At 35.1% G+C, this 14,021-nt stretch overlaps 1 protein-coding gene and 1 long non-coding RNA gene across 3 annotated transcripts in view; one reads left to right on the forward strand and one right to left on the reverse strand.

Annotated features, from left to right (window-relative positions):
• Positions 1-1,500: 1,500 nt before the first annotated feature.
• LOC121375834 lies at positions 1,501-9,229 on the reverse strand. The gene is made up of 2 exons (XR_005958359.1): positions 8,677-9,229; positions 1,501-1,650 (listed from the first exon to the last, which is right to left on the reverse strand). It is a non-coding gene; the product is annotated as an uncharacterized LOC121375834 (long non-coding RNA).
• LOC121375833 (probable thiopurine S-methyltransferase) overlaps positions 7,329-14,021 on the forward strand; it is a 35,534-nt gene continuing 28,841 nt past the window's right edge. The window contains exon 1 of one of the 2 annotated variants that reach the window (XM_041503498.1): positions 7,329-7,453. The gene's annotated coding sequence lies outside the window, so the exon portion shown is untranslated. Of the gene's footprint in view, positions 7,454-7,474; positions 7,520-14,021 lie in introns of those variants that run through there. The other variant, XM_041503499.1, reaches the window with a different exon arrangement.

Below are 14,021 nucleotides of genomic sequence, written 5' to 3' on the forward strand. Positions count from 1 at the left end.
CGGAGTTGAACGACTACAAAAAGACCTTTTTTGAGGCAAGTGAAACTTTGAATACGTCTTATTTTTCCCCAAAAAGGGCGATTTCACTGAGATATTGATAGATATATATAGTAATATAATAAAACAGCATAAAAATATTTTTTTGGTAATTAAAAAAAAAAAGCAATTTAGTTTAATTCGACATCGAAAATATTTCAAGGGAGGTAACTCTGAACCGCTGACCCGCAAAAGCGAAAATACAGAACTTCACAGCAGGGACACATTTTGATAAAATTATACGTATTTGATGCTTTGTCATTATTTATCCACCCATTTAACTTTTTGGGTAGAATATATATCATACTGAAGCGTTATTTTTAGAAGACAATGCATATTGAATTCAAAATAACTTAAAATAATGTTTTGCTTATCATGATGACTCAGCAGTTTCTTATAGCTGAAGTTGATTTTAAAAAACATTTTGATAATGCATAACTATTCAAATATAGACATGTAAATCTATTTTCATGTAAATAATTTGAATGAGTTTAGCATATGACTGGATCAGTTTTATACAAAAGAATAGTATTAATGCAATGGAAATAAATTATTAAGTATAATACAGAGAATGTGTACTTTTTAAGTCTGTTATATTTGTAAATAAATTTTTTAAAGAAAATGTTTCAGGTACCATAACTTCTCACATTGTGACACAAACTTCAATTTTTTGGTAACCAAGTAACATTAAATTCTAAGTATAATTATACTTTTTCATCACTTCATCAATGAATATTAAGTACTGTTAAAAATGGTAAAGAATTAATTATTTGTAAAATATACTAAAGTGTAACGTAGATGAGATTAGCATATTTAATACAGGGAACATTTGTATAGCATCACGATCGACTCTGCAAGTTTCAGATATATAGCTATACAATGCTAAAACATTAAATAGTAGTTGCTAATCAATTCTTAAATTGATAGCACTGTCACTAATAAACATTTTAAAAACAAAATGTTCTCTGTAATAAATGTTTTTTTTTCTAATCAATATTACAGTTGAGAATACTTCCACATCAGCTAAGGACTAACAGATGATCCCACAATGACATGTTCTGATCTAAGAAGTACACTTAATATTAGATTATGACAGTGTATGTTACTCTCACAGTTACCGTATCTAAGATAGGCACCTCCTCAACTGAAGTCTCAGTCTATTTATAAATAAGAAAAGAGATAACGTCTCACGATTTAATTCTATTAATGCTGGTAATCATATTTGTTTTTAATGAAGAACTCTGCTGAACATTAAGTTTCTGCTTAAAATTGGCATATGTGAGGTGGCACTATTGGTAACCATTTGTACAGGTGAAAATAACTACATACAGAAAAAACATTTGAAGGTGTGTTTCATCTGATGTAATGAATATTTCTATTTACAAATATTATGTCAAACTAATTACAATATTTGAAACAAAAAGATAAATAGCCATGGTCATAATGGGTATTTTTCTTTATTCCAGGAAATTTGTAGTCTCTGTGTGTCTATGGAGAAACCTGAAATGGAAACGGAGTGGGAGAGTACACGTGGTTATGAGACAACTTTCAGTAGATTCAATTATACTTCAAGCTTGATGCTGTTATGTTTTCTGTTTCCAACTGTGACAGAACCTGGAACAGAAATGAAGTGTGTGACAATAATTCATCAACAAATTTAGACTAATACTCTTTCATGGATGCTAAATTTGGTAGATCTAGCCATACATTTTTTATTATAATTCAAAGTGGTATATAGTTATATTTATAATAATTCATTGTTTGAATTTGTTTTTATAAAGCACTTTATTGAACCAAAATAATCATAGCTGCATTTAGTAAATTATTTAGCACACATGTGTGACTGCTGTCTCATGCCTTAAGTGTTTCAGCTGCTAAAATATGTTTTGGGGATATTTTTTCTGGATAGAAATTTACCTTTCTGATATTGTACGAGTGTTTGGACATTCCTTTCAAAGGTGAAATATGGCTACTTACATTGCTTTGTTTCTAATAATGATATTGAAGGTGTAAAGTATGTAAATATTTATGTAAGAAATTGATTAAACATATTGGCCAATCATTGGCATTCGTCGTGTGATAAGTTTTTACTGGTTTGAGTTAAAAGACTGGTACATATGATAAGTTTTATTGCATCTTTTATTGAAATCTTCAAGTATTCAATATTATTATGAGTCTAGGTAAATATATATATATATATTAAATATTTTGAAACAAGAAGCTTATTTTTTATGTAACGTGTATCCACTTTCCATCTGCGATCTAAACCTTTATGTTTTCCTTTTTATTATTGGTCTAGATGTACATTATTGTATAAGCGTAAATAAATGTGAACTCAAAATGTTATTCTGATGTAACATTAATGCATCAATTATTACGTCATTAAATTACGTATTCCAAGATTTCGTGTGTTTTTGTCATTTTGGAGCGGTTTCGAACCTACCCCAAGAATACATATGTTATCAGAAATAATAGTAACCCTTTATATTTGTACTTGAAATTTTCAGAGATGCAACATTGATAACTGCTTGTAACATCTATAAGCTTACAACAGAAATTTCTCTGTTATTTTTTGGTTTACAAAAGTGGACGTAAATGACAATTAAAATCGTCATGTCGGCCATGTTTGGTCACAGAAGTACAAGGCTACTACGACTTTATTTTGCTTCATTTGGATAATATAGTGATGTTTTTTTTTATATAAGAGCAACATATTTAATGAAACTATGACCATAAAGAAAAAAGAAAAAAAATTATGAGCGTAACTGTAGGATAAGAGTAACTGCTGTAGTTGTCTCCTCATAACTAATGATCGCCATGTGCGTCTAGAAACAATTAGTAAAACACATTATTCATTTTCTTTTTCAGATTATTACATGCGCTATTTGCGCGATACGTCATCCGCCCGAGCCAGTACTATTTTAACACACACCATCAAAATGCACACTGCGTCCATTCAGATATTATATAACGCTCAAGGGGGTGGTTGGGTGGGTGGAGGTCTAAATGTTATGTGGCGTTAGAGGGGGTGGGTGTATTTAACAGCGTTATATAACGCACTGTTATTATTATTACTTTTTTTTCATAAACGTCTGTCATAGCGACAGTGTTTAACGTAGGCTTAGTTATAGCCAGACGTATATACTCAATAAGGATTATTAATCGAGTTGAAATGGGTATCTGCGCTTTCCCAAATTGCAAAACAGTACGTTAAAATTATATTACATCCATCGCTGACTTGTTTGTGAATGGAAGGGGGGGGGGGGGGGGGGGGTCCAAACGTTATGTAATATTTTTGGGGCGTATGGTCAAACATTACGGAGCGTTACATAGAGAAAACTAAACGAGTTCCCGTGTGAGACCGTTTATATTACGAGTTTATTTTTAATCATACATTACGAGTTGTAATATAAACGGTCTCACACGGGAACAAGTGTAGTATTTTATTTATTACACCGCACATCAATGAACAAAAATGACGTCATGTGGCTACTTCACTTAGCTATTTAGCCTATCAACGAAACTTTGCATTCCTACGCCACACATCTATCAATGAAGTTTGCACAAACAATATTATAAACATGTTCAAGGCTAAACTAAATTATTAAAATATATATTTTGTTAAATTATTCTGCTAACATTAATTATATACAGCAAGTATTTTTCCGATTTAAAAATATGAATCGAAAGAACCATGTGCACACTTTTTGCATAACATCTATGCGGAGTTGTACTGTGTAACACCTCTGCTGACGTGATCGGGTGTCATGACCTCTCAAAAGATGTATTTTCACATGTGAAGAGACGATAAATATCACGTGGGTATCTCTTCCATCGTGATGTACTAAAGAGGGGTGGTGGAGGGTGCCTAATTGTTACATAATAGCGTTACGTAATATTTGAACGGCCACATTGTGAATAACGGGGGGGGGGGGGTGCAGCAGAAAGTGTTGCTTTCGGTTTAATAACAAACATTGGGGCACTAAGGTAAGTTGGAGGGGCACAAAGGCAAACATTTCCTTCAAAAGAGAGGCAAGAAGGCAACTTACTTTCTATCAAGTTTCTCAGACAAAAATGATTTCACCTTATGATCTTGGACTCTAGCCTATGCAATTTGTTGGTTACGGATGCCTTGATACGTGTGTGGTTGTCATGCATTTGTACTGACTGAACAGTAGCTCGAATATCTTCTGGTCCTAGTCCACGGTCACGGCCAAACTCACGCTCTGCATTTCAACAGCTAATAACTATATCAAATAGCAAAACTAAGTTTGGTGAAGCACTCATACCCAAAGACATTGAACAGCATTGCACATTTGGCTGCTGCCGAGCTAAGCTCTTTTTTTTTTTTAAATTCTTCCTTGCCGGGGCATTTCGATGTTCAATAACAAAATACATATCTATTAGGAGTATATTTTAATTTTAATTTTGGTATAATCTGACATTAAATTTCCATTTGGGGTAATTGTCCTTTCATCTTTCAGTTTGGGTAATATGTCGGACTATTTCAATCTTGAAAGTTAATGCAAGAATACCATAAAGACATAAATCTACATTATATTATTACAGAATAGACTATGACATTACCGTCGAGTCATTTCGTCTTATATTCAAATTAAAGTAATCAATAATCCAATTTTTTAATTATTTGTGACTTCAACGGCATTCTGCATCGAACAGTTACCCTCATCCAGCCGCAACAGATACCGACATCCTCATGATGTTGACACTTTCAGTTACCAACATCACACTCAATTTTTGATGCCCGTTATCTAATTCCCAAATACTATTTTTCAAAAACTAGAGTGCATATTTTATATATTTCATGACGTTTCTGTATATGGACATCTCAAAAATGCCCATTAAGAATAGAAATTTACATTGATTAATACTCACCATGTGCGTTCTCCGCCATATTGGATGCGAGTAACTACAGTTACCCGCATGCGGTTATCCCATGTGACTAATGGTAGGTTTAGCGTTGAAACAACACATTGACGTAACAAAACATTGTCTTGTGATAAAAATTTGACCAATCAAGATTATAGTGCCAGCGATATCTCCTATAAAAGCCAGAGAATACAGGGCAAAAGATGAGTCGATCAGTGTAAAATTTTACACTTTGTAGAAGTAATGCAAATATTATAGAGTTGGTAGTACAAATGACATTAAAAGGCTGAGTCGCTGTTGACGTCAATGACACCGCTGACGAACATCCAAAACGTTTCGATGCTGTTCCTTCCCATTCCGCATCCATATTTGGAAGTTGGAATTAACTGCCAATTCTGTTCGGTTACATGTTTTGGTGTGTCAACGGTGAATGACAGAATGCGGTTCTAATCGCTTCCAGTTATGACATTACGTTGTATATACGGTATATCTAGTACTACACTAGTTTTCTCTAGATTATAATAGTTTTACAAAACAAGCGATGTTAATATCTCACCGAACAAAAGTTTTGTCAGATTCCTTGGTAAGTTCACGAGTTTCATAAAATTTGTATCTAGTGACAAAATCAAATTCAATTTTCCGATGCATTTTAAGCTGGAGTTAGATTTACGCAGGGCGACCAACTTTCCGGAATTTTTTCGAAAAATCCGGAATTTTCAACCCATATCCGGAATTCCAGAATTAATGCCAAATATCCGGAATTTTTTCCAAAATCGCTATCATTATTTTTTTGGGAAGCGACCATTTCTGAATATATTTTAAATTTTCTATATTTTGAAATCCCGAGTTTATGAAAGAGTTTATCATTCTGCATTCTCCATTGTAACCTTTAACTGTTGAATTTTTATATTGATGTTGATCATCACATTGTTTTTGCATTTACCATAGTTTGACACCCAATAGCCGATGTATTTTTTGTGCTTGGATGTCGTTAAACATTCATTCATTCAATCATTCCATTGCAACCTGAACTTGGTATTATCGACTGTTTCGTGCTATTACTAAGACATTTGTCTATTGGCTGTATTTGTCAATAGCCGACCAATGAAAATGTTTTTGACAATCGAAAAACTGAAGCCATGTATGAAATTTGTCTTACTTCTTATGTAGTTTTTGTATTCATTTTAAAGATATTTCAAACATCATACAGTAATTACTACGGGACAAACATCAGTTCTATGGCGATGCATGCAACTTCGCCACAGTGTGTAAAAACCTGAAGTTAACATATAACAGAACACTTGCGATCGTACGAAAACAAAAGAAACGGATCCACAATTCTCTTCTTAAGTTCTTTTCGTATGCTTTCACGTGCAACATTTCACTAAATACTATTTGGCTACCAGTAATCTGTGACACATTCATGACATTAATATTAATTAATTGATATACCTATCGATCTTGTTTTATTCAAGTAAGTTAATCTATAAAAAATGCTAACTTTTACACACCATTGCTAGATTTTGCCGCGAAAAGTGGTACTCTAATAGTAAAGTAAGCGTAATGTAGAACGATAGCCAGTCTTAATGTGGGTACCAGACGTTTCGTTCCCGATTCAGTTAACCACAAATTAGTTCGACCCCACTGATGAAATAGTGCAAATGTGGCAATGTACCTCCTTAAAAATAACATTGGTCCCAAGTTTGTCACTTTATTACTAATCTGTAGGTGGGAGTGAAATTGTACTACACTATATTTACTAATAAAGTGGGGCTTTTTTAAGTGTTTTTTTTGGGTGATGATGTTTGATGTTTTTGTCTGTGTGTGTGTGTGTGTGTGTGTGTGTGTGTGTGTGTGTGTGTGTGTGTGTGTGTGTGTGTGTGTGTGTGTGATAATGATGTTAATTGCTGTACTGGGTATCGTAAATTTATATACACTGATGAATATATTTATCATGTTTTGTAAACTAGACAAGCCATAAACCATATGCTTAAAAAAGTAGAAAAATTCTGTCACTTGTGTGGATTGATTTATACTTTTATTATATCCCAATAAATAATACAATTTTGTTGTTGTTATGTATCTCTTTGGGTGTTGTTATTTTTTAAATATGTGAAATATGGCGCTGTTTAAATTATTTTTTATATTTTTAAAAATGGTGTTTACGCGTGCTTTAAACTATTGTTTTGAAACAGGCGTTCGCGCGCTTAAAAATGAAAATACCAGAAAATTCCGGGAAAATATTTCCATTAGGTTGGTCGCCCTCTTTACGTTTACATGCAAGAAGCACCTTATTCTCAAAGACTCATTTAATCATACGCTGAAAATATAGTCCAACTTATGAAGCACACGTGTTAATAGCAATAAAGTGTAATGGCGTTTTTTAGGAAGCGACGCCGTAACATGACGTCGCTTACCCAGTCCTAATTCGGACTGTGCACGAGCAATATGACGTCATTTCATCGTCTGCTTCTAGTTGTGGTTGAAACATTTTGAGACAGTCCTTAACCCATACTCACAAAACATCGTAAGTCTAGTTTTACACGTAAACGTAAATCTACGACTGAAGAGCTATTCACGAAACAACGTAAACGTAAGTTACGTTTAAATTTGGACGTAAATATAAGAGTGCCTCCGGTTACAACTAACGCTGCACGTAAGTCTTGTACATATAATATTAAATCAAGTACGATCGCCGTTATTTACTATTATTTGCGAAAAATATCAGCATTTCCAATAACTGAAGCAGTTCGGGATGGCGAACGCCCACGGATAGAACATATTTTTTTTGTGTGTGATCGAACGGATGTTTTCGACTGGGCCACATTTCTCCTGAGTTATCTTTTCATTTTTAAGAATGTCCTAAAGTTCGTACCAAAACGCGGATCCTCACCAATAGCAAAATGCCATGCTTCGCCGTTCGCGATGTTATTGTTAGCAGACGACACACGGAATTGCGTTTTACGCATTTGTTATTTACCCGGTAGCCATCGTTTCTAATGTTGTTGTGTGGGATTTTTGGGGGTTTTTGGGGTTGTTGTGTTTTTCATTTCTCCGGCGAGAGAGTTACAATCGTAGATTTACGTCCAACTATGTTACGTTTACGTTTACGACCGTCTTTGAGAATAAGGTGCTTCTTGCACGTAAATGTAAATCTACGGCAGACGTAAGTGCTAGTCGTAGACGTAACTACACCTTTTCGTGAATATGAGTCCTGGTTATTAATAATAAAAAAAAAGTAACAATAATAATATGGCTATTTAAGATTTATTACACTCGCGTGTAAATCATATTGATTTTACGAAACTCGATACGAGTTTCGTACGGGCAATACAAAAATTCTGACACTCGTTTCGTATAATAATCTCTCATCGTGAAATAAAAAAATAAAATTTTATTGAACATATGTGTGATATAAATTATCGCATAAGTAGTACGCGTTGAACTGAATCACCAATCTAATTAAAATTAGCTCCACTATTACATGTGGATCTAACAGCAGCCAGTTGTAGCTCATGTCCACCAATCAAAACCTTACTTGCAGAATCATGCCAATGATTTGAAAATAATATGAAAATATTCCGAATTATCCTGAGGGTATACGACATGTTTCGTGTAAATTACCAATACCTTAAAGGGACATTCCTGACTTTAAAGCTAATAAAATAGACAGTAATATGGATTAGTAAACTCACCTGTAATACATTTGTGTAAAAAAATCAATGAAAAGTGCGAAATTGAAATACTTACATAGAACAATACTTTCGGGATTCCCCATGACACGATTATTTGAAATCCTCGCGGAAAGGTGAAGGTCAGAGGTCGCAGTGATGACGAGAACACAAATTTCCCACAATGCAATATTCAACATGGCTTTGGTGAGTACACGTTTTTGGGATGCAGTCGATTCGTCCACTGGACAATTTGTCGACGGACGATTCGTCCACTTAAAATTCGTCCACTGAGGAACTCGAGACGATTCGTCCACTACAAAAAATCAGTTCCGGACGATTCGTCCATTGGGTTTTTATTTCCCCAGTACATTTCCATGGGTGAATGTTTTCCGGCATATGCCGGATTTTCCGATATTTCTGGGTCTCTAAGGGTCGTTTTTCCAAATCGTGTAAATCCGTTGAGATTTTCATAGGGGGGTGGGTAGGGGTTATGACCCAACTTCTCCGATTGTTGATAGATGATTACTCCAAAGTTCAACAAAAAGTTCGATTCTACAACCTAGTTTTAGCAATGATTCAATCCGAGAAAGTTCCCCGATCTAGCAGATGCACATTTCAGTAAGTGCGCGTTTTTTTTTTGTTTTTTTTTTTTTTGGGGGGGGGGGGGGGGGGGGGATACGGAGATCGCCGATCCTTTCGTTCGATTCCGACAAAACTGACTCAATGCGATCACCAGTCAACGGAAACCCAAAATCGCAGTCCGTGAAACGAGATCCGGAAAGTTGAATCAAGTCGCGTCTAAAACAACACGCTTTGTTTGAATGACATTTGTTGTTTTGTTGAATTGTTTTTTAATGTACATTTAATTATATTGGAATTGAAGAGAACGAGTTTTTATTTTATTTCGAGGTTATTAGGCATATGGGGATAACGTGACGAGGGATGGTTCAGTGGATATAATGTACGCCATTGAAGGAGAACATGACATGGGGGGGGGGGGGGGGGTAATAAAGTCTTCCGATGCGGAGGCTTGCATTACCTATTTACCACATCGTGACATGCGAGATAATGTACGAGCGAGTGGACGAATCGTCAGTGGACGAATCGTCCGGGGCATGATAATGAATACAAACCGTTAATAAAAAATGGATATTAATGTTGAATTCTAACTCTATTTTACTTTTTTGGTTATAGTACACCACAAAATAATGTTAAGAAACGATTACAATGTCAAAGAAATAACTATTAATATGTATGAAAAAAATGCAGTCATCGAGTGGACCAATCGTCCGTGGACGAATTGTCCAGTGGACGAACCATATGGAAAGCACGTTTTTAATGTTATTTATTTTTTAATATTGACGTTTTGCATTGATTACCAACGACTTTCCATTTGTTTCCTACAAGTCAGTAGTATTACAATTTTTTTTTTCGTTAAACTAAGCGATACGAATGGACGCATTTTAAAAGAAACAAGTAGAAATGATGCCGATAACAATTCCAAGATTTCATAATAAAGTTCTTTTTTTTCTTCTTTTTTTTTTCAACTTCAACAACTTTTTTTTATCTTGTCTCTTTTCTATTGCCTTCGGCTTGGCAAGCCTTCTGATCGTTCTAGCATTTAGGGTTAGGGTCACTTGTACTTATAGCTATATAGATTTATAGATGTTGGAAAGATCGGAACTTTGTCCATTAGTCAACTCGCCCCAACCCAAGCATTATACTCATAATACTGTGATGGTGCAATTTTATGGGTATCTGGTCGTTTCGGCCGGTTGCTTGTCACTTCGTACCTTGGTCCTTTCGTACCATAGTCATTTCGTAGCTTGGTTCTTTTGTACCATAGTTATTTCGTACCTAATTTGGTCCTTTCGTACCATTGCAAAATTGAAAGTCATATCGTACCCAATCTAATTAAACACCACCTGCAACTGACTTTATAAATCATTAAATATTTAATTTTGTCCCTAAAAAAAGATCAAGTCATTTCGTACCATACACTGAAACAAATTTGTTGTTAATTTAAGGACGTTTCTGATCAGCAAAAACAAAAAACATATTGTCATTGTGTATAAGTAATAAACATAAGCAATTGGCTGATTTGGTAATCGATTGGGTAGTCAATGTTTTCAGTGGTTGTTATTGTTTATTTCTTAAACAAATAAGATAATAAGTAATAATAAGTAATATTCGACCATTTCAGCTGGTAACTGAAAAAAATTGTTCATATTTATTTATTTATTTATTTATTATTATTAGCATATTTATTAATTATGAATGTGAAAAAAACCCCACTTTGGTCAGTTGGAGCTAATTTCAGAAAACATCGAAGTTGGCCGTTAGTAGTACATACCAAATACGGCTCTTGTCAGGTAAAATGGAAATAACAGTTGACAGGTGTTATGGTAAATCAATAACGATATGCTGCACAATAATGTGTTCTGATTTTTAAACTGTCAAAGTAAATTTAAAAAACAAAACAAAAAAACACTGCTTTTATGCTATGATCGATTCGTTTTTTATATACTGGTATGAAATGACTATGGTATGGAAAGACTTCTCACAATGGTACGAAATAACTAAGGTAAAATGATTTTTTGCAATGGTACGAAATGACTAGGGTACGAAATGACCAGGCAGCATGGTATTTACATGTGCTCCACGTCACAAAAAGGTCACGTGATGCGCTTCAAATGCATGACAAGTCAAGGGAATCCGCCGTCTAAAAATAGACTTTATTTGACGGTTGAAGGGAAAAATAAATTGATACGTACGAAAAAATATTTGGCAAAAATGCATATTGAGCTACTACGAACATTTAGGGGACCAAAAACCAAAAACAGATATAGATATTCTGGACAAGGAAATGTAAGTAAATTGTCATTCTAACAATTAAAAAAGGTTTTATTAGTCGGAAACTTTATAGCATTGCAACAAAGTCAGGAATGTCCCTTTAAAACATGTTTTATTTTATAAAATAAATAATTTGTAAAATGTAAAACTGAAGACTGATTTAGTTGGGGTTTTTTAAATAAATAAATAAATAATTTTTAATGTAAAATTGAAGACTGATAACCCATCCCGTACGTATTGATTTGGTTCGCTGTACTGCGGCCACTAAAATAGACTCGCCCGATATTTTTAGAAGTTATATGCTCTCAAATAACGTTATAAAAGGCGTAGTGTGATTGGTCAATATTTAAATTATTATACCCCTGCTCCGGAGTCAGTCACTGGCGAAGTCAGAGGCTAATTCCGCAGTGGGCGTGCCTGAACCTTCGTGGATAGGGGCACGTAAATATAGTTACCCATACCCATAAATTATTATTTACAGACGAAATGTTACCTAGACATTGGAGACTACGCAGTGTTGTTAGCAATCTGATTAAAATTAGTTCTACTGGTCTAAATAAGGCATTCGTAATTCACATGAAACATATCGTATACCCTCAGGATAATTCGGAATATTTTCAAATTATTTTCAAATCACTGGCATGATTCTGCAAGTAAGGTTTTGATTGGTGGACATGAGCTACAACTGGCTGCTGTTAGATCCACATGTAATAGTGGAGCTAATTTTAATTAGATTGCTGAATCACGCAATGTCCCTAGCTAGGACGCCCAGCGTTCCGTCAATTTCATACATTTCAAACAACTTTGCAGGCGAAGTAAGGTGTGCTATTTAATTAAAATTTTCTTAATCATAATATAGAAAGGTGGTATGTAATAAATACAGAACCATATACACACGTTTTGCCATGTTATATAGAGGATATTTCATGTTTTTTGTCAAATATGAATTATATCTCATCGAGTGAAGTTTGCAATCATATCTCACGAGTCGCGCTTACGAGACGAGTATGATATGATTGCAAACTTCACGAGATGAGATATAAATCATATTTGACAAAAACACATGGAATTTTCTATTTATTATATAACTTTTGGCAATTTACCTTTATTTTTAAAATGCCAGCAGCAAAATAGTTCCAGTTTTCTTACAGGGAAGATAACACTTTCTACAGTGACGATAACACTTTTTAGAGTGAAATTTTCACTCTAAAATGTGTTATCGTCACTGAGTGACTGATAACTTTTATTTCACTGATATTTTAAGATATTTCATCAAATTTTATATAATAAAGGCCTATATTCCACTCGTTTATAGTGCACACGATTTATACCACTCGACCGCTACGCCGTCTCGTGGTATAATATTCTTATGCACTATAAACTCGTGCAATAAATAAAATAGCAAAACAACTGGTATATGGTTCTGTCTATGTATCACAACTTTCGTACGACGTGACGTCATATCTGGAAGCGAAGCGAACCGCATTCTGTCATTCACCGTTGACACACCACAAAATACAACCGAACAGAACTGTAAGTGAATTTCAACTCCGATATACAGATGAGGAATGGGCTGGAAGCTCGTCGAAGCGGATTCAATCGCGTCGTAACCGAAGTTGGGGTAGCAACAACTGGAAGTAACCGTACTCAATGCGCATCGAGTCGAAAGGAATCGTATTCATTGGCCGTTTGGTGTGTAACCGGCATTAGACTCGGAGTCACGTACAAAATCTAGTCGATATCAGAAACCATGTCAAAGTTCAATGACTTGTTTACAAAGAACAGTTGTACTTTCACGTTACGACTCGACAAACGGCGCACACGTTAATTATGAGTTAGCCCGAGTACTCGGACTGTAAGAGAGCTAGACGGACATTTGGACATAAACACGCTCTCGTTACAGTAGTCTTACAGTCAGAGTACTCTGGCTAATTATGAGTGTGTATCTTTGTCCGATTGTCTGTATGTCTATAGGGCCTCCACGGGTCCAAAATATGGGACTCGAGTACTCAAGGGTCAAACTCGACCCGGACCCGAGTACCCGACACCTACACTAGATGATGATGAGATTAAAGAATAAAGTTAAATAGAATTATGCATTTTAATTCCAGGGCTGAACATGGATGCCAAATCATGTCATTGTATTGCATTTAGAAACCGGTTGATATATTTAGTGTTATGATGGATGGACCGCCAGTTTAAAAAAAAGAAACTAGCGCATGATCTTATAATTATTGTGTCACTTATATCGTTGATTATCTAATCCTGAAATTATTGTCCTACATTGTCCAGTGTATTATAGTTGATTCCACCTTATACGGGTACTCGAGTCCTGTGAACGGACTCGAGTCTTGCTAGACTCGACCCGTGCCCGAGTACTCGAGTACTCGTGGAGATCCTATATGTCTATCACTATGTCACTATAGTTGTGTGCCTGTCTGCCTGTTGTCTTTTCTCTCTATCTGCGTCTGCCTATCAGTGTCTGTCTCTGTTAGATGTCCCCCCCCCCTCTTTCTCTCCCCCTCCCTCCATCCCTCTTTCCCTCCCTCTCTCCCTCCCCTCCTTCCC

This window comes from Gigantopelta aegis, chromosome 6, assembly GCF_016097555.1.
Source record: "Gigantopelta aegis isolate Gae_Host chromosome 6, Gae_host_genome, whole genome shotgun sequence".
NCBI classification, from domain to species: Eukaryota; Metazoa; Mollusca; class Gastropoda; order Neomphalida; family Peltospiridae; genus Gigantopelta; species Gigantopelta aegis.